Raw genomic sequence first — 27,812 nt, forward strand, 5'->3', positions numbered from 1 at the left:
TTTTTGTTGTTTTCTGTCAAACCTCAACATGGATCAGCCATAGGTATACATATATCCCCTACCTTTTGAACCTCCCTCCCATCTCCCTCCCCGTTCCACCCCTCTAGGTTGATACAGAGCCCCTGTTTGAGTTTCCTGAGCCATACAGCAAATTCCTGTTGGCTATCTATTTTACATATAGTAATGTAAATTTCCATGTTACTCTTTCCATACATCTCACCCTCTCCTCCACTCTCCCCATGTCCATAAGTCTATTCTCTATGTCTGCTTCTCCATTGCTGCCCTGTAAATAAATTCTTCAGAACCGTTTTTCTAGATTCCATATATGTTCATTAGAATACGATATTCATCTTTCTCTTTCTGACTCACTTCACTCTGTATAATAGATTCTATGTTCATCCACCTCATCAGAACTGACTCAAATGCGTTCCTTTTTATGGCTGAGTAATATCCCATTGTGCATAGGTACCAAAACTTCTTTATCCATTCATTTGTCAATGGCCATCTAGGTTGCTTCCATGTTCTAGCTACTGTAAATAGTGCTGCAATGAACAATGGGATACATGTGTCTTTTTCAACCCTGGTTTTATGCCTAGGAGTGGGATTGCTGGGTCATATGGTGGTTTTATTCCTAGCTTTTTAAGAAATCCCCATACTGTCTCCCATAGTGGCTGGGAGTTTACAGTTTACATTCCCACCAACAGTGCAAGAGAGTTCCCTTTTCTCCACACCCTCTCCAGCCTTTATTGTTTGTAGACTTTTTGATGATGGCGATTCTGACTGGTATGAGGTGGTTTTGATTTGCATTTCTTTAATGATGAGTGATGTTGAGCATCTTTTCATGTGTTTGTTAGCCATTGTATGTTGTCTTTGGAGAAATGTTTGTTTGGTCTTTCCCCACTTTTTGATTGGGTTGTTTGTTTTCCTGGTATTGAGTTATATGAGCTGCTTGTATATTTTGGAAATTAATCCTTTGTCAGTTGTTTCATTTGCTATTATTTTCTCCAGTTCTGAGGGTTGTCTTTTCACCTTGCTTATAGTTTCCTTTGCTGTGAAAAAGCTTTTACGTTTAATCAGGTCCCACTTGTTTACTTTTGTTTTTATTTCCATTACTCTAGGAGGTGGGTCATAGAGGATCTTGCTTTGATTTATGTCATCAAGTGTTCTGCTTATGTTTTCTAAGAGTTTCTGGTCTTACATTTAGGTCTTTAATCCATTTTGAGTTTATCTTTGTGTTTGGTGTTAGGAAGTGTTTTAATTTCATTCTTTTACATGTAGCTGTCCAGTTTTCCCAGTATCATTTATTGAAGAGGCTGTCTTTGCCCCATTATATAGTCTTGCCTCCTTTATCAAAAATAAGGTACCTATAGGTGTATGGGTTTATTCCTGGGCTTTCTATCTTGTTCCATTGGTCTATATTTCTGTTTTTGTGCTAATACCATATTGTCTTGATGGCTGTAGCTTTGTAGTATAATCTGAAGTTAGGAAGGTTGATTCCTCAAGCTCCATTCTTCTTTCTCAAGACTGCTTTGGCTATTTAGGGTCTTTTGTGTTTCCATACGAATTGTGAAATTTTTTGTTCTAGTTCTGTGAAAAATGCCATTGGTAATTTGATAGGGATCACATTGAATCTGTAGATTGCGTTTGGTAGTATAGTCATTTCCACAATATTGGTTCTCCCCACCCAGGAACATGGAATATCTCTTCATCTGTTTTATATCGTCTTTGATTTCTTTCATGAGTGTCTTATAATTTTGTCTCCTTAGGTAAGTTTATTCCTAGATATTTAATTCTTTTTGCTGCAATGGTGAATGGGATTGATTCCTTAATTTCTCTTTCTGATTTTTCATTGTTAGTATATAAAATGCAAGTGATTTCTGTGCATTGATTTTGTATCCTGCAACTTTGCTAAGTTCACTGATTAGCTCTAGAAAATTTCTGATACTATCTTTAGGGTTTTCTATGTACAGTATCATGTCATCTGCAAACAGTGAGAGCTTTACTTCTTCTTTTCTGATCTGCATTCCTTTTATTTTTCTTCTCTGATTGCTGTAGCTAGGACTCCCAGAACTATGTTGAATAATAGTGGTGAAAGTGGACACCCTTGTCTTGTTCCTGATCTTAGGGGGAATGCTTTCAGTTTCTCAGCACGCAGAATAATATTTGCTGTAGGCTTATCATATATGTCCTTTACTATGTTGAGGTAGGTTCCTTCTATGCCCATTTTTTGAAGAGTTTTAATCATAAATCGGTGCTGAATTTTGTCAAAGGCTTTTTATGCATCTATTGAGATTATCATATGGTTTTTATCTTTCAATTTATTAATACGGTGTATCACATTGATTGATTTGCATATATTGAAGAATCCTTGCATTCCTGGAATAAACCCAACTTGATCATGGTATATGAGCTTTTTGATGTGTCGCTGAATTCTGTTTGCTAAAATTTTGTTGAAGATTTTTGCATCTATCTTTATTAGTGATATTGGCCTGTGGTTTTCTTTTTTGTGTGTTGTCTTTGTCTGATTTTGGTATCAGGGTGATGGTTGCCTTGTAGAATGAGTTTGGAAGCGTTCCTTTCTCTGCAATTTTTTGAAAGAATTTTAGAAGGACAGGCATTCGCTCTTCTCTAAATGTTTGATAGGATTCTCCTGTGAAGCCATCTGGTTCTGGACTTTTGTTTTTTGGGAGAGTTTTGATCACAGCTTCAATTTCAGTGCTTGTAATTGCTTGTAACAACCCAATTCTTCTGGTTCAATCTTGGAAGATTGAACGTTTCTCAGAATCTGTCATTTTTTCCAGGTTATCCATTTTATTGCCATATAGTTGTTCATAATAGTTTCTTATAATCCTTTGTATTTCTGCATTGTCTGTTGTAACCTCTCCTTTTTCATTTCTAATTTTGTTGATTCGATTCTTCTTTCTTTTTTCTGGCTAGAGGTTTATCAATTTTGTTTATCTTCTCAAAAACCCAGCTTTTAGTTTTATGAATCTTTACTATTGTTTCTTTCATTTATTTTTCAGTTATTTCTGCTTGGATCTTTATTATGTTTTTGCTTCTACTAATTTTTTTTGTTGTTGTTCTTTTTCCAGTTGTTTTATGTGTAAAGTTAGGCTGTCTATTTTATGTTTTTCTTGTTGCTTGAGGTAGGATTGTATTGCTATAAACTCTCCTCTTAGGACTGCTTTTGCTGTATCCCATAAGCTATGAGTTGTCATGTTTTCATTGTCATTTGTTCCTAGAAATTTTTTGATTTCCCTTTTGATTTCTTCAGTAACCTGTCGGTTAAAAATGTATTGTTTAATCTCCATGTGTTTGTATTTCTTATAGTTTTTTTTTTTGTAATTGATATCTAGTCTCATAGTGTTGTGGTTGGAGAAGATGCTTGATATGATTTCAATTTTCTTAAATTTACTGAGGTTTGATTTGTGACCCAAGATGTGGTCTATCCTGGAAAATGTTCCATGTGCACTTGAGAAGAAGGTGTATTCTTCTGCATTTGGATGGAATGTCCTGAAGATATCAATGAGATCCATCTAATCTAATGTGTCACTTAAGACTTATGTTTCCTTGTTAATTTTCTGTTTTGATGATCTGTCCATTGGTGTGAATGGGATGTTAAAGTCTCCTACTATTAGTGTGTTACTGTCAATTTCTCCTTTTATGTCTGTTAGTGTTTGTCTTATGTATTAAGGTGCTCCTGTGTTGGGTGCATGGATATTTACAATTGTTATGTCTTCCTCTTGGATTTATCCCTTGATCATTATGTAGTGTCCTTCTTTATCTCTTGTAATCTTCTTTATTTTAAGGTCTATTTTGTCTGATATGAGGATTGCTACTCCAGCTTTCTTTTGTTTCCCATTTGCATGGAATGTATTTTTCCACCCTCTCACTTTCAGTCTATATGTGTCTTGAGGTCTAAAGTGGGTTTCTTGTAGACAGCATATATATGGGTCTTGTTTTTGTATCCATTTAGCCAGTCTGTGTCTTTTGTTTGGAGCATTTAATCCATTTACATTTAAATTAATTATTGATATATATGTTACTATTGCCATTTTCTTAATTGTTTGGTGTTGATTTTTTAGATCTTTTTTCTTCTGTTGTATTTCTTGACTGTGTAAGTCCACTTAACATTTGTTGTAAAGCTGGTTTGGTAGTACTGAATTCTCTTAACTTTTGCTTGTCTGAAAAGCTTTTGATTTCTCCATCAGTTTTGAATGAGATCCTTGCTGGGTACAGTAATCTTGGTGGTAGGTTTTCCCCTTCCAGTACTTTAAATATATCCTGCCATTCCCTTCTGGCCTGCAGAGTTTCTGCTGAAAGATCAGCTGTTTAGCATGTAGGGTTTCCTTTGTATGTTACTTGTTGCTTCTCCCTTGTTGCTTTTAATATTATTTCTTTGTGTTTAGTCTTTGTTAGTTTGGTTAGTATGTGTCTTGGTGTGTTTCTCTTTGGGTTTATCCTGTATGGGACTCTTTGTGTCTCTTGGACTTGATTGACGATTTCCTTTTCCATATTGGGAAAATTTTAAACTATTATCTCTTCAAACATTTTCTCATACCCTTTCTTTTTTTCTTCTTCTTCTGGGACCCCTATTATTCAAATGTTGGTGCATTTGATATTGTTCCAGAGGTATCTGAGACTATCCTCAGTTCTTTTCATTCTTTTTACTTTATTCTGTTCTACAGAAGTTATTTCCACCATTTTATCTTCCAGCTTATTGATTCATTCTTCTGCTTCATATATTCTGCTATTGATCCCTTGTGTGGATCACAATAAACTGGAAAATTCTGAAAGAAATGGGAATACCAGACCACCTGACCTGCCTTTTGAGAAACCTGTATGCAGGTCAGGAAGCAACAGTTAGAACTGGACATGGAACAACAGACTGGTTCCAAATAGGAAAAGGAGTAGGTCAAGGCTGTATATTGTCACCTTGCTTATTTAACTGATATGCAGAGTACATCATGAGAAACGCTGGGTTGGAAGAAGCACAAGCTGGAATCAAGATTGCTGGGAGAAATATCAATAACGTCAGATATGCAGATGACACCATCCTTATGGCAGAGAGTGAAGAGGAACTCAAAAGCCTCTTGATGAAAGTGAAAGAGGAGAGTGAAAAGGTTGGCTTGAAGCTCAACATTCAGAAAACAAAGATCATGGCATCTGGTCCCATCACTTCATGGGAAATAGATGGGGAAACAGTGGAAACAGTGTCAGACTTTATTGTTTTGGGCTCCCAAATCACTGCAGATGGTGATTGCAGCCATGAAATTAAAAGACGTTTACTCCTTGGAAAGAAAGTTGTGACCAACCTAGATAGCATTTTAAAAAGCAGAGACATTACTTTGCCAACCAAGGTCTGTCTAGTCAAGGTTATGGTTTTTCCAGTGGTCATGTATGGACTGTGAGAGTTGGACGGTGAAGAAAGCTGAGTGCTGAAGAATTGATGCTTTTGAACTGTGGTATTGGAGAAGACTCATGAGAGTCTCTTGGACTGCAAGGAGATCCAACCAGTTCATTCTAAAGGAGATCAGTCCTGGGTGTTCACTGGAAGGACTGATGTTAAAGCTGAAACTCTCAAACTTTGGCCTCCTCATGCAAAGTGTTGACTCATTGGGAAAAACCCTGATGCTGGGAGAGATTGGGGGCAGGAGGAGAAGGGGACGACAGAGGATGGGATGGCTGGGTGGCATCACTGACTCAATGGACATAAGTGTGAGTAGACTCCGGGAGTTGGTGATGGACAGGGAGGCCTGGTGTCCTGTGATTCATGGGGTCACAAAGAGTCAGAAATGACTGAGTGACTGAACTGAACTAAATAAGAATTAACAAAGAATTAATCTTTGTTCTGAATTCTTTATTATTCTGAATTCTTTATCAGGTAGTTTGCCTATTTCCTCTTCATTTGTTTGGACATCTGTGTTTCTAGTTTGTTCCTTTATTCCTGTAGTATTTATCTGCATTTTCATTTTTAACTTATTGTGTTTGCAGTCTCCTTTTCCCAGGCTTCAAGGTTGAATTCTTTCTTCCTTTTGGTTTCTGCCCTTTAAGGTTGGTCCATTGGTTTGTGTAAGCTTCTCATAGGGTGAGATTTGTGCTGAGTTTTTGTTTGTTTGTTTTTCCTCTGATGGGCAAGGCTGAGTGAGGTGGTAATCCTGTCTGCTGATGATTGGGTTTGTATTTTTGTTTTGTTTGTTTAGATGAGGTGTCCTGTACAGGGTGCTGTTGGTGGTTGGGTGATGCTGGGTCTTGTATTACAGTGGTTTCCTTTGTGTGAGTTCTCACTATTTGACACCCCCTAGGATTAGTTCTTTGGTAGTCTAGGGTCTTAGAGTCAGTGCTCCCACTTCAAAGGCTCAGGGCTTCATTTTTGGTCAGGAATGAAGATTCCACAAGTGGTTTGTTATGGCATTAAGTTAGATTAAAACAAATATCCAAAAATGAGAAATCAAAGATGAATCCCAGACAAATGGCAGTTACAAAATCAGGCAAATAATAATTAAAATAATGGAATACACACATATACATATATACCCATAAGCAAAGTCAAAACAGTCCAATAGAAATAAAGTATAATAGATTGACCTGGTGAACAAAGGAAATAAAAAATTTTATTTACCAGTTAAGAACAAAACTAATTAAAGCACAAGCTGGAAAACAAAACTAAAGCAAGGTGCCAACTGGTGAATAAATCAGTGGAAAAAAAAAAAACCTAACACATATATTGAGAGAAAAGGAAAGAAAGAAAAGAAAGAATAGCTATGCAAAGTTAAATAGAGGTAGATGAAGAAGATTTATATAGACTGAAGATTAGCTGCAAGGGGAAAAGAGCAGTAGGAAAGGCAAACAAAGGAATAAATGTAGAAAAAATATAATAGGTTTAAGAAAATTAAAAATTAAAATTATAAAATAGAGAAAAAATGGAAGAAGAAAGAGAAAAAGGAAAAAAAGGAAAACACAGAACTGCAAAGTCCCAACGTAGAGGCAGAGGTTTATAACAACAATAAAAAGTGTGACTGAATATACACATATACATGTACACCCAAAAGCAAAATCAAAACAGTCCAACAAAAATAAAGTACAGTAGATTGACCTGGTGAACAAAGGGAAACCAAAATTATGTCTACCAGAACAAAACTAACTAAAGCACAAACTAGAAAACAAAACTAAAGCAAGGTGCCAACTGGCGTATAAAGCAAAGAAAATAAAACTAAGAAATATGTTGAATTAAAGGAAAGAAAGGAAAGAAAGAATGACTAGATAAGCAAAGTAAAATAGAAGTAGATAAAGATTTACGTGTATTAAAGATTAACTGCAAGGGGAAAAGAACAGTAGGAAAAGCAAACAAAGGAACAAATATAAAGAAAATAATAATAGGTTTAAAAAATTAAAATAAAAAAAGAGAAAAAAAAAACAAACTTCCCCAGAACTGCAAAAGCCCAATATAGAGGCAGAAGTTTATAACAACATATGTAACTGAGAAAAAGAAAAGTTAGATTTCATAGTGCCAATACAATTGACAACTACAGTGGAGTGCGGGGGAAAGGAAACAGAAAAAAGAAAAAGAAAGAATCTACAGAACAAGTCAAAACATAAGAATACTAAGTGTTTTTCTTGAGTCACTGCTGTCAGAGTTCTTTCCCTCACTGGGAGTCACAGTCCACCTCACCTCCCTAGGATGCCTTCTAACACTGTGCTGATCTCTGGACCTGCTGTGGGGGCAGCTCAGATTCTAACCTGCTCCTTCTCCTCTGTGTTCTTGCCTCCAATGTCCACAGTTATCAGAACTAGCACATTTTCTTTTGTGGGAGCTCTCAATGATCTTTTATATATTCCACAGATACAGAGTCTGCCAAGTTGATCATGTGGATTTAATCTGCAGCTTGTGCAACTGGTTGGGAGGGTTTTGGATCTTCTTCCTTAGTCACACTGCCTCTGGGTTTTAATTATGGTTTTATTTCCATCTCTTGATATGGGTCGTCCACTGGGGTTTGCTCCTGAAGCTGCCCTGAAGGACTTGTGTTTGCCCAAGTGAGGGCCAGGTGTGGAGGTGGAGCAGCTGCTTGAGTCTCCGGGGTTCTGGCAGCACCAGGTACTCAGAGGAGTTTGCAGCTAGGGCAGTAGGAAATATAGTGCTCTATAAGCATATAGCAACCAGTATTGGCCAATATGCTCCAGTATTCTTGCCAGGAGAAACCCCCTCCCTCTTCAGAGAAGCCTGGCAGGCCACAGTCCACAGGGTATCAGAGTCAGATACTACCAAAGCAACCCTGCGCACCTAAGCACAAGATTTTTGCCTGTGACAGCTCTGCCCCAGTGAGAGCTGAGGATGAATGGAGTGCAGCTGCTTGGCTTGCGGGGACCCTGGCAGCAGGTGTGCAGGGACATGGACTGCCTCTGCAGCAGGAGTTATGGCCCTATCAGTCTTTTTTCTAGCTTCTTGTAGCTGGTGATCAGAAGGCCTCTTTGGCCAGTCTTTCTCTGAAGCCCCACCCATTCAGGCACTTAGAGGGCTTCCTTCCAGGGGTCCTTCTCTGTTGTTCCGCACATCAGGCACATAGAGGGTCCCCCAACCTGGGGTCTTACTCTGTAGTTCAGTGCATCAAGCATTTGATGGGTCAGCCTCTCTATTGTTCAGCTGCCAATGCATGGGGGGGTGCATGAGGGGAGAGAGGCTATGGTGATGGCTCTACTCCCTACGCGTGACTCAGCAGTTTCGCCTTGCTTCCATTGCTGCCTGGCTTTCCTCCACAGGCATTTCCCACCACAACCTCCTCTCATATCCCCTCGATCAGTCTCTCCACAGTCAACAGCAGCCCTCACCCTGGGATTACTCCACAATCCCTAAACTCCAGCTCCCAGCCACTCTGCCATCTAGGGTATGTATGGCTGTGGCAAGGACTGTCTGATTCTCATTCCATTTAGGTTGCCACAGATCAGCTGTTTCCCTTTCAGCCTTAAATGTTTCTCCTCTGACTCAGATAGTTGCCCCGATGTGGGGATTGGACCCACCAAGGGCAGGGCCAGTCCTACTAACACTCCCGTTTTTTCCCCCTAGTTCCTTCATCCTACCAAGTTTTGCCTGGATCTATATATTCTTTTCTGCTGGTCAGGTACTCCTGTCTGCTCTCAGCTGGTGTTCTGCATGCATTTCTGTGTCTGAAGGCGTATTCCTGATGTATCCATGGAGAGAGATGTATTCCACGTTCACCTACTCCTCCACTGTCTTGTTCTTAGCTGGGATATTTTTGAGTGAAGTTCAATACTAGATTTCTATTAAGAAGTCATGGGTGGCAGAAGCCTATGATACTGGCTTATCCTCCTGTGGGCTTATTTGTTTGGATTCCAACAGTATGGGGAGTTTCCCCCTTAGACTTGGACTCCTCATGCTGCATGATCTGTCTGTTGAATGTGTATCTGGAACTACTGTTTTAGCAACCTATCTGTTCTCTTGATGCTAAGCACTCCCAGTTAGGCCTGATCACCTGAGAGTGATGCATCCTTCCTTCTGTTAGTGGAAGGAGGAGACCCTCCTGCGGGCCTTAGTTCTTGGTAATGATGCAAGAAGAGTCTAAGGTCTTACCCTTTGCAAGAAAGTTTATTAATAACAAGGAAAGAAAGAACAGGTGGCAAAGAGTTGGACAGGACTGAGCACACATGAAGAAAGAACAGAGAGAGCACGTTAAGAAGGAGGCCAATGGCTCTGGAGGGCTATGGTACAGGGTTTTAAAGGCAGGGTCATTTGTATAATCTGCGGGGGAAGGGGTGTCATTGTCTGACAGCCTTGATTGGCAGCTGGTGGGGTTTAGTCACTAAGTCGTATCCTACTCTTGCAACCCCATGGACTGTAGCCTGCCAGACTCTTTTGTCCATGGGATTCTCCAGGTAAGAACACTGAAGTGGGTTGCCATTTTCTTCTCCAGGGGATCTTTCTGACCCAGGAACCCTGTCTGCATTGCAGACAGATTCTTTACTGACTGAGCTACGACAGCTACAGGTTCTATAACAAGATGCTCTACTGTGCATGTCCTTCCCATAATTCAGTCTTTTATAATTAGATGTATGTAGGCATCACCGACTCGATGGATGTGAGTTTGAGTGAACTCCAAGAACTGGTGATGGACAGGGAGGCCTGGCGTGCTGTGATTCATGGGGTCACAAAGAGTCAGACACGACTGAGCAACTGAACTGAACTGAACTGAGCTGAATTGATTCACTGAATATTTATGAGCAGTTAATGAATCCAGTGGCTGCTAAAAACCTTTAGTACAGGATAGTGTGAGGTGTGCACCTACTAAAGTAGGGAAAGTCTCCTGAGTTGGCTGGTGGCAGGTTTTTATGGCCTCCTGACTGTTTCTGGAGTATTGGTGGGCATGTTAGGGGCAAAGCTGGTAATTTGGTTGGTGGAATTAGGTGGCTATTGGATGGTTACCTGAAAGGACACTCTCTGGTTGCTCTCAACCAACTTGCATCCTTATATCTTCATGTCCCCTGAAGTATTGTTATGCCATTGCTCATGACCTGGTCATGACACTATAGATTTTGGTTCTAAAAACGAATAAGTCAGAGCCATCAAACACATCTATAAGGCACAGATAGGAGAAAGACTCCAAGTGTGAAAATATTGCAGGATTTTGCCTCACCAAAATTAGAGTAAAAAAGTAAAAAGACTTCCTTAGCAAGGTAAGTTTTTCCACATGTGAAGTAGTTCAGTTCAGTCGCATCCGACTCTTTGTGACTCCATGGACTGCAGCATTCCAGGCTTTGCTGTCCATCACCAACTCCCAGAGCTTGCTCAGACTCATCCATCGAGTTGGTGATGTCATCCAACCATTTCATTCTCTGTCATCCTCTTCTCCTGCCTTCAATCTTTCCCAGCATCAGGGTATTTTCCAATGAGTCAGCCCTTTGGACCAGATGGCCAAAGTATTGGAGCTTCAGCATCGGTCCTTCCAATGAACATTCAGGGTTGATTTCATTTAGGATTGACTGATTTGATCTCCTTGCAGTCCAAGGGAATCTCAAGAGTCTTCTCTGACACCACAGTTCAAAAGCATCAATTCTTTGGTGCTCAGCCTTCTTGATGGTCCAACTCTCATATCCATATGACTACTGGAAAAACCATAGCTTTGACTAGATGGACCTTGTCAGCAAAATAATGTCTCTGGTTTTTAATACACTGTCTAGATTTGTCATAGCTTTTATTCCAAGGAGCAAGTATCTTTTAATTACATGGCTGCAGTCACCATCTGCAGTGATTTTGAAGCCCAAGAAAATAGTCTGTCACTGCTTCTATTGTTTCCCTATCTATTTGCTATGAAAAGTGATGGGACCAGATGCCATGATCTTAGTTTTCTGAATGTTGAATTTTAAGCCAACTTCTTCACTTTCCTCTTTCACTTTTATCAAGAGGCTCTTTAGTTCTTCTTCATTTTCTGTCATTAGGATGGTGTTATCTGCATATCTGAGGTTATTGCTATTTCTCCTGGCAATCTTGGTTCCAGCTTGTGCTTCATCCAGCCTGACATTTTGCATGATATACTCTGAATATAAGTTAAATAAGCAGGGTGACAATAAACATCCTTGATGTAGCCCTTTCCCAATTTGGAACCAGTCTGTTGTTACATGTCCAGTTCTAACTGTTGCTTCTTGACCTGCATACAGATTTCTCAGGAGGCAGGTGAGGTGGTCTGTTATCCCCATCTCTTTCAGAATTTTCCATAGTCTGTTGTGATCCACACAGTCAAAGGCTTTGGTATAGTCAATGAAGCAGAAATAGGTGTTTATCTGAAATTCTCTTGCTGTTTTGATGATCCAATGGATGTTGGCAATTTGATGTCTGGTTCCTCTTCCTTTTCTAAATCCAGCTTGAACATCCGAAATTTCATGGTTCACATACTGTTGAAGCCTAGCTTGGAGAATTTTGAGCATTACTTTGCTAGCGTGTGAGATGAGTGCAACTGTGTGGTAGTTTGGACATTTTTTGGCATTGCCTTTCCAATTTTGGGATTGGAATGAAAAGTGACATTTTCCAGTCCTGTGGCCACTGCTGAGTTTTCCAAATTTGCTGGCATATTGAGCGCAACACTTTGACAGCATCATCTTTTAGGATCTGAAATAGCTCAGCTGGAATTCCATCACTTCCACTATGTTTGTTTGTAGTGATGCTTCCTAAGGCCCACTTGATTTCAGACTCCAGGATGTCTGGCTCTAGGTGAGTGATCAGACCATTGTGGTTATCTGGGTCATGAAGATCTTTTTTGTATAGTTCTTCTGTATATGTTTGCCATCTTTTAATATCTTCTGCTTCTGTTAGGTCCATGCCATTTCTGTCCTTTATTGTGTCCATCTTTGCCTGAAATAGTTCCTTGGTATCTCTAATTTTCTTGAAGAAATCTCTAGTCTTTCCCATTCTATTGTTTTCCTCTATTTCTTTGTACTGATCACTTAGGAAGGCTTTCTTGTCTTTCCTTGCTATTCTTTGGAACTCTGCATTCAGATGAGTATTTCTTTCCTTTTTGCCTTTGCCTTTCACTTCTCTTCTTTTCTCTTATTTGTAAGACCCCCTCAGACAACTATTTTGCCTTTGTGCATTTCTTTTTCTTCGGGATGGTTTGGATCACTGCCTTCTGTACAATGTTCACTGCCTCCTGTACAAAGTTACAAACTTCTGTCCATAGTTCTTCAGGCACTCTGTAAGATCTAATCCCTTGAAACTATTTGTCATGTCCCCTGTATAACTGTAAAGAATTTGATTTAGGTCATACTGAATGGTTAGTGGTTTTCCCTACTTTCTTCAATTTAAGTCTGAATTTTGCAATAAAGAATTCATGATCTGAACCACAGTCAGCTTCTGGTCTTGCTTTTGCTGACTGTATAGAGTTTCTCCATCTTCAGCTGCAAAGAATATAATCAATCTGATTTCGGTATTGACCATCTGGTGATGTCCATGTGTAGAGTCATCTCTTGTGTTGTTGGAAGAGGGTATTTGCTATGATCAGTGCGTTCTCTTGTCACTCTGTTACTTGGCACTCTAAAACTCTGGTAGCCTTTGCCCTACTTCATTTTGTACTCCGAGGTCAAACTTGCCTATGAAGTAGTAATGTTGCTTATTAAAGACCTTAGAATTATTAGGCATCTGGGAAGTGCAAATCAAAATGATACAATACTTTACACATACGAGGATGGCTATAAAAATAAAGGACATATGATGTGTCAGTCAGGATGTGGAGAAATTAGAACCCACATACACTACCCTTGATAATGTAAAATAGTGATTCTGCTTTGAAAAAATTTAACAGTCCTTTTAAAGCTTATCATGTGATACAGCAATACCACTCAAAACTATAGACTGTATATAAATATAAATATTTCTCCTAAAACTCGAATATGAGTTTTCATAGCAGCATTATTCATAATAGTAAAAAGTGAGAATGACTAAAATGTCTGTTGAGTCAGTAAGTAAAATGTGGTATATCTGTAAAATGGAAATCATTCAATGAGAAGAAGGAATGAGGTATCACAACATGGTATATGTATGAACTTTGAAAATGTCCCAAAAAGCCAGACACAAAAGACACATGTAGTAGAATTTTATTTATATGAGACATCCAGAATAAGGATATCCATGGACCCAGGAAGCAGAATACTGGTTTTCTAGTGCTTCAAATTTGGGAGGATATGGGAAGTGACTGCTAATGTATACTGGGGTTTATCTAGGAGGTTAGAAAATGCTCTAAGTTATCAGTGGATTGAAGAACACACAGTATTTAGGATCACAGTGTGTGAAATGCTCAGTACAGGTATACCTATTTGTCCTGGTGGAATCAGTAAGAGATCATATATAAAAAGAGTGCTGTTTAAATTGTAGCTGGAATATTCAATTTTTTCTCCAATTAAGAAAGTTTCCAGAATGAAACTGTTTAACCACTAGTCTCACTAGAGAACCAGCATTCTTTAGACAGCTTCCTCAGGACACCTTTGATCTCCTTGTTTCTCAGACTATAGATGATGGGGTTAAACATGGGGGTCCCAACACAGAAGAGCACAGAGACCAGGATGTCCATATCCAGGTTGTAGCCTACATTGGGTCTGTCATAGTTAAAGTTGGCGGTTCCAAAGAAGATAACCACCACAGTCAGGTGGGATGCACAGGTTGAAAAGGCCTTGCTCCTGCCCTGAGCAGAGGGAATCCTAAGGATGGCAGAGATGATGAGTATGTAGGACACAGCAGTAAGCAGGCAGGGGCTCAGGCCAATGGCAGCACTGGCCACATAGAGCACAAACTCATTGAGAGAGGTGTCAGAGCAGGAGAGCTTCAGAAGGAATGGGATGTCACAGAAAAAGTGACTGATCTGGTTAGGCCCACACAGAGTGAGTGTGGTTGCCAGCACTGTGTGTGTCACAGAATTCACCAGCCCACACAGCCAGGACCCAGACACCAAACAGACACAGGCCTTCACACTCATGAGGACTGGATATTGAAGAGGGTGGCAGATGGCTACATAGCGGTCGTAAGCCATAGCTGCCAATAATACACCCTCAGTGCCAGCACAGGTCACAAGGAAGAAAATCTGGGAAAGGCAGCCCTCATAGGAGATAGTCTTCTTCTCCTGGAAGAAGTTCACCAGCATGCCTGGGATAGTGGTAGATGTGTAGCAAATATCCAAGAAACTCAGGTTGCTGAGGAAATAATACATTGGGATGTGGAGCGCAGGACTGACCCTGATGGCCATTATTATGAGTGTGTTCCCAAAAAGAGTTGTCAGATAAATGACCAGGAAGACCAGGAAGAACAAACTCTGTAGACTAGGATGGTTGGAAAATCCCAAGAAGATGAATTCAGTGACGTCTGTTTGATTGTTCATTTCAAGTGGCACCACAGCTACAAAACAATGAATAAAAATAAGTCATAATGGGAAATGTACAAAGAGCACCCCAAATGGGCTTGAAACCTTATAGGGCCATGTGAAATAATGTTGGATATAGACAGCTTAGACTGTGGAAGGAAGTGTACAGAAGTGTCTTCAGAAAAACTGGAACTTCTCATTTAGCAGATCTAACCAACTCAGGCCCAGGGACAACCCACACATTTGCATGGCTACTGGTGTGTGAAAATAAATGCGAACTTGGTAAAACCAACAAGCCACTAACCCCTTCACTGATGAACTCATTTTTCACTACTTTGGTAATACCTACCTCCTATCTTGCCCTTTTTAGTAAGCGTCTTAATTTTTTCTAAGAAATATAATTTCATTACAAAAAATTAGGAAAATGTAGAAAAATATAAAGAATTTAATCACCTGCTGAATGAGAATCAGTGCTACTTTTCAGTGTACTCCATTGTAGGTTTTTTCCAGTTATGTAAGTCTTGAGCACTGCTTATAGTTTTAGACTGTTAGGAGTACAATTTCCCAAATTGGAAAGAAAGAAGTAATACTATCTATTCACAGATGACATAATCTCATATAGAAAAAATACCAAAGAAACCACAAGAAAGGTAGTAGAGCTTGTAATCAAATTCAGTGAAATTAAACATGCAAAAATCTTTTGTGTTTCTGTACAGTAAGAATGAACAATCTAAAAAGGAATTTAAAAAATAACTTCTATTTATAATAACATCTACAAGAATTAAGTACTTATAATTGATGCTGGGAGGGATTGGGGATGGGAGGAGACGGGGACGACAGAGAATGAGATGGCTGGATGGCATCACCGACTCGATGGACATGAGTTTGAGTGAACTCTGGGAGTTGGTGATGGACAGGGAGGCGTGGCGTGCTGTGATTCATGGGGTCCCAAAGAGTCGGACATGACTGAGCGACTGAACTGAACTGAATAAGTCTTCCTAAAGAGGTGAAAAGAGTTTTTACACTGAAACCCACAAAGCATTGCTGAAAGAAATTAAAGGAGACATTAAAAATGGCAAGTGATCCCATGTTCATGGTTAAGAAGACTTAACATTGTTACGATGTCAGTATTCCAAAATGATCTACAGATTTTACCCAATCAGTATCAAAATTCTGTTAGATTTTTCCCACAGAAATGGAAAAGCCAATCCTAAAATTCATATGAAATTGCAAAAGGCCCTGAATAGTCAATACAATCTTGGCAAAAAATAATAAAGTTGGAGTACTCACACTTCCTGACTTTGAAAGCAATGGTATTACTGTACCAGCATAAGACAGACATATAGACCAATGGAATGAATAAAGAGCCTAAAATAAGCTCATCAGTTCAGTTCAGTCGCTCAGTTGTGTCCGACTCTTTGCGACCCCATGAATCACAGCACACCAGGCCTCCCTGTCCATCACCAACTCCCGGAATTCACTCAAACTCATGTCAATCGAGTCGGTGATGCCATCCAGCCATCTCATTCTCTGTCGTTCCCTTCTCCTCCCACTCCCAATCCTTCCCAGCATGAGTCTTTAGTGAATCAACTCGTCGCATGAGTTGGCCAAAGTATTGGAGTTTCAGCTTTAGCATCAGTCCTTCCAATGAACACCCAAGCTCATTCATACATTTCTTTTCAGCAAGAGTGCCAGGACCATTTAATGGGATAAAAAGTTTCTTCAACAAGTGGTTCTGGGAAAACTGAATATCCACATGCAAAAGAATGAAGTGGTCCCTTAGCTTATATAATACACATAATTAACTCAAAATATTTAAAGACTAAAACTTAAAAGCTAAAATTATATTTTTATAAGAAAACTGGAGGAAATCTTGATAATATCTTGCTATTGATAACTTATATGAGAGAAATAAAAATAAACCATGTTTTATCTTTATTCTTACTAAGAATTATTATGTAAAAACACAAAATTGAATGATATGAATCTATCAAGGAAATTTCATCTGCAATTAAAAACCTTTCTAAAAAGAAATTCCAGGCCCAGATTGTTTTGTGGTGAATTCTACCAAACATTTTAAGAAGAAATAATATAGTATTACAAAATCTCTTCAGCAATAAAATCAGGGAATACTTCCCAACTTGTTTTATAAGGACATAATCTTGACACTAAAATGTAATAAGGTATTTATGAGAAGAAAATTATAAGCTGATATCCCTCAGGAACACAGACACAAAAAGTCTGAACAAAATACCATCAAATCAAATCCAGTGATACTTAGATAATATACAAGAGTGTGTTTTGGCTTATTACAGGAATGTAAGTAATCATTGCCATCCTCTATTAACAGAATAAAGGAGAAAAACTGTAAACATCTCAATAAATGCCAAAAAATGCATTTAACAAAGTTCAATACCCATTCATAATAAAAAGTAAACATACATCAAACTGAGAATAAATGGAACTTCCTCAACCTGATAAAATATATAGCTTGTATTATACTTAATAGTGACACATTCTGTGTAACACATTAAACAATAATGGCCATTCTCAGAGTTTCTATTCAAAATTGTACTAAAAGTCCTAACTAATGCAATAAGGCAAGAATAGTAAAAGGCATAAAAGTTTGAAAGAAAGATGTCAACCTGCCTTTATTTACAGATGTCATGATTGTATATGTAGAAAATCAAAAGGAATTAATGAAGTAATATTTAAGAAAATCTCAGGAAGCAAAGTCAATATACAGAGATTAATTATATTTCTATAATCAATAAACCATGGAAAGATAATTTAAAATAATACTACTTGCAATAGCTTTAATTATCAACAAGTATGTAGTAAAAAGTTTAGCAAAAAATTTGCAAGATCTCTTCATTGTAAAGCACAAAATATTGCTTAGGGAAATTAGAGACAAATATCATCCTATAGTTTCAATACAACCCAAATAAAAATTTTAGTAGTCCTTTTTGAGGAATTTACAAACTGATTCTAAAGTTTGTATGGAAAAAAAAATAAAGTTTGTATGGAAATTTAATGGATTTAGAATAGTCAAGATAATCTTGGAGGATAAAAATAAAGTTGGAGAACTTACCCTTTAATATTTCAAGAATTAATAATTATAAATAATTAAGATAGTGTGGCCCTATTGTAAGGAAAGATAAACAGATCAGTGGAATATAATAGAGTTCAGAAATGGACCCATAACATACACTGTCAGTTGATTTTCAGTGTAACTACCAAAGCCATTTAATATATTAAAAAAAGATTTTTCAATGAAAGGAGCTGGAGCAACTGAATATAGGTATGAAAAATGAATAGTCTTAATTCTCACCTTTAACAAAATTGATAATACTACTTTTTATCAAAATTAAGAAATTTTGCTCTTCAAAAAGCACTATTAAAGAGCAGTATAGAGACTGGGAAAATAGATTTATCTCACAAAGCAATAATATTCAAAATATATTTTAAATGCCTGTAAATCAGTAACACAAACACAAAAAACAAATGAACAACCCAATTGAAAATCGGGAGACATGAATACATACTTCACAAAAGACTATCCTCATAGCCAATAACTTAAGATGAATCATCATCAGGTAATTTCAACTTAAAACAATGTGAATTAGGAGGGGTTAGAAAGGACATCCTTGTCTGTTCCTGAACTTGTGGGGAAAGCTTGTAGCATTTTACCATTAAATGTGATATTAAGGGTAGGGTGTTTTTTGCATTTTGTTTTTTTTAAAGATGCCCTTCATTGGAAGGACTGATGCCAAAGCTGAAACTCCAATACTTTGGCCACCTCATGTGACGAGTTGACTCACTGGAAAAGAGTCTGATGCTAGGAAGGACTGGGGGTGGGAGGAGACGGGGACGACAGAGAATGAGATGGCTGGATGGCATCACCGACTCGATGGACATGAGTTTGAGTAAACTCCGGGAGTTGGTGATGGACAGGGAGGCGTGGGGTGATTCATGGGGTCTCAAAGAGTCGGACACGACTGAGTGACTGAACTGAACTGAACAGTTAAGGAAGTTCCATATATACTTAGTTTATTGAGAGTTTTGTTATAAATAAATGTTAAATTTTGTTGAATTTTTTCTACATCTATTGAGATGTGTTGATTTTTTTTTATAATCCCACTTCTGAGATTCCAATTATGTTTATGTTTGGTACTGTAAGATATCTCTTAGATACTCTGAATATGGGGAGGGGTGGTTTTTTACTTTTATTTCTCTTTGTCTTTTGGTTTGAGTAAATTCTTTAATATATTTTCAAGTTCACAGATTCTTCAGCTGATCATCCCATAAAGGTCATTCTTTCTCTCTGTCACTATGTTTATTTCTAGCATTTCTATTTGATTTTTTCTTATTGTTTCTATCTCTCTAATGATATTACCCCGATTTTGCATGTTGTTTACTTTTTGCATTGAATGCCTTGATCTATTAATCATTGTTATTTTAAATTCCTTGTTTGATTTTAACATTTCTGTCATATCTGAGTCTGATTCTGATGTTTGTTTTATCTCTTTAGAATTTTTTTACCTTTTAATATACCTCATAACTTTTTGTTATGAAACTGAACAATTAAGACAGTAGAGACAGAGCTAAATTTGGGGGAGATGAGGCTTGGAGATGAACCTTCCCTTGTGCTAGACCTTTAGTGTGGGAGTTGAAAGTTGAAAGTTATATTGCTCAGTCTTGTCCGACTCTTTGCAACCCCATGGACTGTAGCCTACCAGGATCTTCTTTCTATGGGATTTTCCAGGCAAGAGTACTAGAGTGGGTTGCCATTTCTTTCTCCAGGGGATCCTGGAGAAATCGAACCCAGGTTTCCCACACTGTAGGCAGATGCTTTACCGTCTGAGCCACCAAGGAATCTATTGAGGAGTTGGCTTGACTGTGGAGTTTGTTGTTGCTGTGGTTACCTTCAGTGCACTACAGGCTTCAAATTTCTCCACTGATTTCTTGTACTTAGGGTTAAGCCAGTTTGCCAGAGGTTTTATTTTTCTCAGTTGTTACTCTCCCTACCTGCTGTGTGTCTTCCTTTCTTACTACTACCCCCAGAGATAATCTTTTTCTTGATTCACTGTAGCAATTGTATTCCACTGTTAATTTCACTTGTTGTTTGTTGGGGTGGTGGAGGGTGGGGACATGGGGAGGTTTCCTCTGATGTTACACTTCAGCCTTAATCTGAGGTACTGTGAACCTGGGTCTTGGGGGTATGTCCTTCCTAAGTGATCCTGCCCCTCTACCAGCTGTAGTGTTGGTCCTTGCACATATTCCTGCCTCTCCCTGAGTAGTGGAATTTTTGTCCCTGTCCCTTCCCAGCTACAGTGGTTTTTCACAATGTCCTAAGGTGACAGGTTTTTTGTTGTTGTTGCTTTTGCCTGCAGATTACAGTTTTAATTCTGTAGGAAAAAATATGGTAAATAGTTTTGGAAGAAGTTTTTGCATTCACTGCTGTTCCCTCCAACTTCTTCCTCCAGACAGCCCCATTTAGGGAAGCTTTCTCAATGCTTCTTGCTGTTTGCTGTGAGCATTTGATGGAGCTCGTGGAGGAAAGCATGAGGGTGCAAACTTTCCTGTCTATGGTACCTGGGGACTTCACACTCTCATGCAAGCCTACTGTTTGTCCTTTAGTGGCTAAGTCGTGTCCAACCCTTCTGTGACCCCATGGACTGTAGCCTGCCAGGCTCCTCTATCCAAGGTATTTCCCAGGCAAGGATACGGGAGTGGGTTGCCATTTCCTTCTCCAGGGGTTCTTCCCAACTCAGGGATTGAACCTAAGTCTTCTGCATTGCAGGTTGATTCTTTGCCATTGAGCCACTAGGCCCCCACTTAGTGTTTTGTAATTCATTAAATTCACAAAAAAATTGAGTCTTATCAACTTACATGGCATCTGATGGATTCTGCCCCAGATTAAAAAAAAAAATGTTTGGTTCCTGTTTTTCCCTGCAAGAGTCTATGCCTCTCCAGTTTTCTTTTTAGTTATTTGCCCTGCAACTTCTATTCCCTAAAGCCTTCAGGAAAAGTCATTAATTTGCATTATGTCTGGCTTTACTGTTGTTGTTACACTGCTGGAAGCAACACTACAGCTCTCTAAATCTTTGAGTTGAAGTTGGAAGTCTGTATAACTGCTTTTGAAAACTATTTGGAAGTTTTTAATAAAGTCAAAGAAATAGAGGAAAACAATAGAGAGGAAATCAGTACTGAATATTCATTGGAAGGACTGATGCTGAAGCTCCAATACTTTGGCCACCTGATTCGAAGAACGGACTCATTAGAAAATACCCTGATGCTAGGAAAGATTGAAGGCAGGAGGAGAAGGGGATGACAGAGTATGAGATGGTTGGATGGCATCACTGACTTGATAGACATGAGCTTGAGCAAGCTCCGGGAGTTGGTGATGGACAGGGAAGCCTGGCATGCTGCAGTCCATGGGGTCGCAAAGAGTCGGACATGACTGAGTGACTGAACTGAACTGAATAAAGTCAAACATCCAGTTACTCTATGACCCAGAAACACCATTCCTAGGCACATATCTGAGGAAAGTAGATGCATATGCTCACATGGTTAATAGTGATCTAAGCCAATTTGTTCATAATATTAATAATATAAACTATTTATAAACACTCTGCCTATGAATAGGAGAATGGATACAAAACTGTGGTATATTCATATTTTGGAATACTACCCAGTTATTTAAAATACTGATACATGTATAAACACTGAATGAATCTAAAACGTTTTTTTAAATAAAAACTTAATTTGTACCATAGTAGCCATTTAAAAGACGTTCACAAATAGTCAAAACTAATCTATGGTGATAAAACGAGCATAGTAGTTACCTCTGAATAACACTGATGGGAATGAAGTAGAAAGGAATTTTCTGAGGTGGTGGAAATATTCTATATCTTAACTTGAATAGTGATTACATGGATGCATATATCTAAAAATTAGTCAACCTATAAACGTAAGGTTTGTGCATTTTATTGTGTATGAAATATAATTCCCTTTTTAAAAATAAAATAAGAAAAAGATAAAAACAGGAGACATTTTCCATGCAATTTTCATTTCTGACCATATCGGTCAGACCCAAGTACAACCAATCACTGCTGCTGCTGCTGCTAAGTCACTTCAGTCGTGTCCGACTCTGTGTGACCCCATAGACGGAAGCCCACCAGGCTCCCCCGTCCCTGGGATTCTCCAGGCAAGAACACTGGAGTGGGTTGCCATTTCCTTCTCCAATGTGTGAAAGTGGAAAGTGAAAAGGGAAAGTGAAGTCGCTCAGTCGTGTCTGACCCTTAGCGACCCCGCGGACTGCAGCCTACCAGGCTCCTCCATCCATGGGATTTTCTAGGCAATAGTACTGGAGTGGCTTGCCATTGCCTTCTCCGACAACCAATCACTAATACTGCCTAAATATTTTCTTTCATTTTCTCATCTTTCTACTTTTCCTTCTACCACAGTTATAGTTCAGAAACTTATCACCTTTTATCTGAACCATTGTAACTGCCTTCAGATTGTTTCCCTGTCTGCAGTCTTGCCTCTTTAGGCACTCACAAGAATAACGATTCATGATTGGAGTGAACCTGGTTGTTAGTCCCATGGGTTTTGGACCACTGATGAAAAGTAATGCTCACTGTGTGTGTGTGTGTGTGTGTGTGAGGTTGAGGGAGGTGCCGTATGCAAGAACAATGTCCCATACACAGGTTTGCATCCCAGGCAATATTGATGGCAGAAATCCCAAGTAAAACAGACAGCGTGGGTCTGTTCAGCTAAGGGCAAACAAACTTATGGGACCTCTGTTGTCTTCCTGTTTATAGAAGTAAGGATCAGAGGTCTATGGGACCCTAGTTAACTTCCCTGAGAGCATCCCAGAAGAATGAAGACTGCAGGATTCTGAGCTTTGCTGGCAGCCACCTCACCTACAGCTGCCTCCCCAACCCCTGGAGGTACCTGTTAGTTCCAGATATCTGGTAAGTCAGCCCTGACTGGTTACTACCAAACTCCATCATTAGTTCTAAGAAATCTAGTGATTTTGCACTTAAAGGACAACTTTATTAGCTACCTCAGAGGAGGTGTTGGGGAAACAGCTGCTTTGGGGGCTAGGACTGGCTTATGGATATGGACTGGCCTCTGAGGCAGCTTCTTGGGAAAAAAACAAAAACTGAACAGTCCTTCAGTGAGGGTCTCAGAAAATATCCTGTCTTTCCTCATGGGCCTCAAGGAGTCCAGATATCAAGGTTGCCAGGCTTTGGTGTGAGAATAGATAGGATTGGTTGCAGAGTATCAGCAATGGCCCACAGACCATGTTTTAGGTGAGGGCAGACTAGAAGCAGGAGACATCTGGAAGGTTTTAGAAACTGATGAAAGTCTCTAGATCAAGAAAATGCATGTATGCCCATGCACAGAATCTTCCATGTAATTCCAATGAGGTCATATAATTGTGAAACCCATCCCCAGAGTCCTTCATCATTCATGTGCCCTCAGTTAAAACACCTTTGGTTGTCCAAGAGAGAAGTCTGAAAACTAAAATCATATGAGAATGAAACTGTAACTGAAGATGTAGAGTTTTGGAGGTTGGAGAAAATCCATGAAGCAGTTATTCACAGGGAAGGAGACATACTTGGAGCACTTTGAAGTTGATGGGTGGTAAGGATTCGAATCAGTTTGGGCAGGCTGAGATCATTCATTAAAATAGGAAATAAATGAGGTGTACTAGGCATGGGGAGATGAGACGGTAGATTTGATCATTATTAGAGTAATGTTGAGTGTTAGGTACTTGTGGGATATCCATGTGGAAATGCCCAATACGCAGTTGAAAATAAAGGATTTAACCTCAGGAGACAGGCTAAATCTGTTTAGAAATGGATTTGGGAGTCAGTGTCTTAGAAGGTAGCTTTTGAATCCATAGGTGTACATGAAGTCAACCAAGGAGAATAGACAAAGTAAGAGAAGAAGGCTAGGGTGGGACTCCTGTGATTCCCCCCAAATTCACAGTATGATGCAAGATGTATCCAGGAAGGTTTACTGATACTCAACACTCTCTCCAGGTTGGCTGTAGGCATCCTTTCACAGTAAAGCAATGTTAGAGTTGGGCTGACAATCTGCATGTTCTTTAGGAAAATACTTGTGTGATATGTACGTTTTATTATTTACTTTCTCTATCAACTGCATAGGTAGATTTCATAAGTCATGATATCAAAAAGGTAGATAAACAACCTCTTTCATAGGTAGATATCTAGGTTTATTCATAGAAAGAAATGAAATCTTTCATGGAAGGAGGTCCCACAAAGAGGGACCTTTACAAGAGTGAATTTTAAATGTTTAGTGATTTTTAGAAATTTGGTTTCTGAAATTGTACACACTGCTTGTTTTAAATGTTTTACAATTATCTGAAGTCCATCCCTGAGGAGTATATTAATGGGGCAAGATATATAAATGTAGTGGAACCAGAACTATGGTGAGATTTTGGTTTGTTTGTTTTGGTCTGACAGGCTAGTCTAATTTTTTTGTGAGCTAGGAGTATGGGTCAAAGAGTGATATTTATTTCATTTTCCATACTCCTGATGCTCACATTGTATAAGGTAACAATTATGAATCTTCATCAACATCAAAATCCACCATGAATAGGCACCACTTCCACACTAGAGTTGATGTGACACCCTGAATCTTTGCCTCTTGGAGTTTCCATGCTATTGCACACAGACAGTCTCAAACTCTCTGCTTTATGGTAATAACTTTCTACTCTTCAGTAACGATAGGTTTTATAGTATAAATAGGTTGAGGAAGAGGTTTTTAATGCTGGTTCTATATACAAAAATGTGTATCTTGAAAGAAATTTTACTGAATTTAGTTTAAAACAGGTGTGTTTTTCTTTAAAGATTAAAATAAGTTCAGTATAACACACCCAATGAAAAAATAAAGCTCAATGAAGTACTTTGAAAAGAAGCAACACTTTTACATACCCGAATTTAATCGTTTTTCCAAACAAACGAGTAGAGACACACATTAGATAATAATAGCTAACACTCATGAAGTGTTTTGTTGACTAACCTCGGGGGGTTATTTAGGAACCAAAATGGACATAATATAAACAAGGGTAATTGGTGTAACTGTGAAAACCCTTAGAACACATAAGGAAAACATCTCTTCATATTTCTAGTAATACAAAGCAATGATTAAAATTTTAAATACCATTTTCATATGGCCTAGTAAATTGTCCACCTACTTAAAACACACACACACAGTCACACAATGATTAGTAAATATACTAAGGATAATTTTTCTAAAAGAAAGTCCAGAAGATCTGGGGTGTCTATGTCAAAGTTAATTTATCGCTATGGAATATAAACTATTTTTGCTTTGCCCCAGGTTTCTTTTTGTACCCTTCCCTATTGTATAGGCATGTAGGAAACCAGATGAAATATTGAGAAGTCATCAAATAGGTAAATACTTCTCAAATTTTATGTGCATATAAATCACACGTATTTCCATCAGGTAAGATGAATGAAGTTCCCTTTCATCTCAGCCTATGGTAATGATGGGAACATGACCTTGTTCTCACCTGTTCAGCTTTGGAATCCTTCCTACTAAATTGTGATTATCAGTCAAGGCTGCCTCAAAGTGAACACTGTGTTTTCTTCTCCTTTTGTCCACACTGTAAATACCATCACTATGCCTCTCATTTAATTTTTAATCATGTCCTATGTGCCAGGCACTCTTCATGAAATACTCCATGAAACTGAAAGTACTGTTAATAGCTCCAGAAGCTCAAACCTTCAAAATGTTATCCCAGTGGTCTGAATTCAGAGCCTCAGTATTACAAATGAGCGATATTCCTTCCCCTACTAATGGATCAAGGATGAAGTACTGGGTCACACTCTGTTTGCCTGCTTCATTTCAAGTATTTCTTGATATTCCACTTGGCCACTTTGACAAACACATGTTGAAGTGAAATGTCCTCACTCTTATATTTAATTGACCTGTTTGATATCTGCTCTTCCTTTGTCTTCTTTAGCCTTGCAACTTCTTGTTTGTCTAACTTAACTTTGTCTAGATAAGCAAGCATTTTATCATGTATAAAGAGCAATGAGATCCCATCATGGCAGCTGTTCAAGGAAAGGCTAGATTGCTGTGTCTCCTGCAAAGACGATTGATTCAAGCCTTAAGTAAAGATCATTTACACAGTTCCTTTCAGCTCTCCGACTCCACTGTTCTACCAATTTTATTACACATCTGAAAATATGGCATTATTTCAACCTTGAAAATTTCATATCCTATGACTGGGTCATACGTAAGCTATTAAGTACTCTTTCCTTTTTGCCTACCTTTTACCTGGAAAATCCGTATTTCACATTTATGAACATCCTTTGGGATGGTAACATGACACATGACTGAGAGCCTTCCTAGCCTAGCATTATGTCAGAGATAGATAAATAGATCCCATATTTTACTTAATATTTACCTTTTAGAAAATTTTATTTTGAAATACTTATAGAACCACAGGAAGTTACAAAGACTTATACAGGCAGGTCTCCTCATTATCTATTTAAATTTAAAATTTTATTGGATTCTAAATTTTAAACACATATGCTAAAAATTTCCCTGAGTCAAAGACATATCAAATGAAAATAGAATATCTTCACCTTTACACCACTATCTGCCCAGCACCACTGTTAACAGTTTTGTATGGGTCTTTCTAGTCCTTTGTTTATATGCATATATGATTGACCATATAAAAGAAGCCCAACTTCCTTTTCACCCTTGCATAGTTTTATCCAAAGTCTTATAATTGTCAATAACAACAGCCTAGCTACTGTTTATGGTGTACTTATGATGTACCAGGTACTGGGTAGGATGCTTAGTATACATAATCTCATGTATTTATCACAACAAGCTTATTTATTTTATTAGGATTTATAAAGGAGGAAACCGATGCTTAAGGTTACGCAGCTACTATTATCATAGTTTGGAATTTAATCCAATCCATCTGACTGTGAAAGCCATAATCAAAAGTTCATTGTACTCCTAGAACATTCTATGGAAAGAAAAAAAAAAAGAAAGCCAAATAGGAAAAATATCCACATCTTTTAAATTTCCTGACAATTCAGCACACAGATAATAACCCCAACAAAAACAAAAAAGTTGCTGATGACATGGCCAAACCAATTTCTTGGATTTACCCTTACAGAAAGAGTTGAGTGGCTGGCTTTTTTACTTTTCTACCATTATCCCTATCCCTGAACAGCCCCAGCATGAGAATAGGAGGTGTTTATCTGGCAAGGATTTCTCAACATATATCTCTGCCTCAAAAGTGATCTAGATGGTCATTTCCTAACCAGTGCCTTTAGTCTTAGGTTTGAGAAGAGTGTGGCTCTATAGAAATTTAACAGGAAATTGTACCTGTCCACCAGCCTATCCCATGGATAGCACAGAGCCATTGTTAAAAACCTGAGTTCCTTCTAATGAATTCGTGATTGTCAGATGGAGAAGGGCTGGCCTCCACTGATGACCTCTCCAAGAGAGGGAGCCTCAGGTCACTGACCCAGGCTTAATTCTCCCAGTGGCATCTGATCCCTCTGCCTACTGAAGCTGATCAGGGGAACCAAGCTTGGGGCACAAAGATCACTCACAAACAACTTAGGTTGAAGTAAGTGGAAAAAGAAAAACACAAAATCCTGCACTACAGTCAGGCCCAGAGAGAAGGAAGAGGTTGTGATGGAATATCTCAGTTGAATCAGGAGGACATGTCTGTCCTAGTGGTTCTGGTGCAAACAGCTTTCTGACCTGAGAAAACTAACATTATTTGGTGACATAAATGTGGTGCCATGGCCTCGTGGACTGTGGTGGTCTTAGTGTTCTCCTTTCCCATAAGAGCAGTGGTTCCAGTGGAGACCAATGGCTCAGTTCCCAACCAGAGATCAGCAACTCTGCTTCATTCTTTCCCAACCTATA

At 38.7% G+C, this 27,812-nt stretch overlaps 1 long non-coding RNA gene across 1 annotated transcript in view; it reads left to right on the plus strand.

Moving 5' to 3' along the window:
• The window catches only part of LOC129541191 (uncharacterized), a 122,088-nt gene extending 99,258 nt beyond the window's left edge, over positions 1–22,830 (plus strand). Inside the window, exon 3 of the long non-coding RNA XR_008682781.2 lies at positions 22,679–22,830. This is a non-coding gene — a long non-coding RNA (uncharacterized LOC129541191). The remainder of the gene's footprint in view (positions 1–22,678) is intronic.
• The last annotated feature ends 4,982 nt before the right edge of the window (positions 22,831–27,812 follow it).

This window comes from Moschus berezovskii, chromosome 4, assembly GCF_049115385.1.
Source record: "Moschus berezovskii isolate FMDL1 chromosome 4, NW_MosBer_1.0, whole genome shotgun sequence".
Lineage (NCBI taxonomy): Eukaryota > Metazoa > Chordata > Mammalia > Artiodactyla > Moschidae > Moschus > Moschus berezovskii.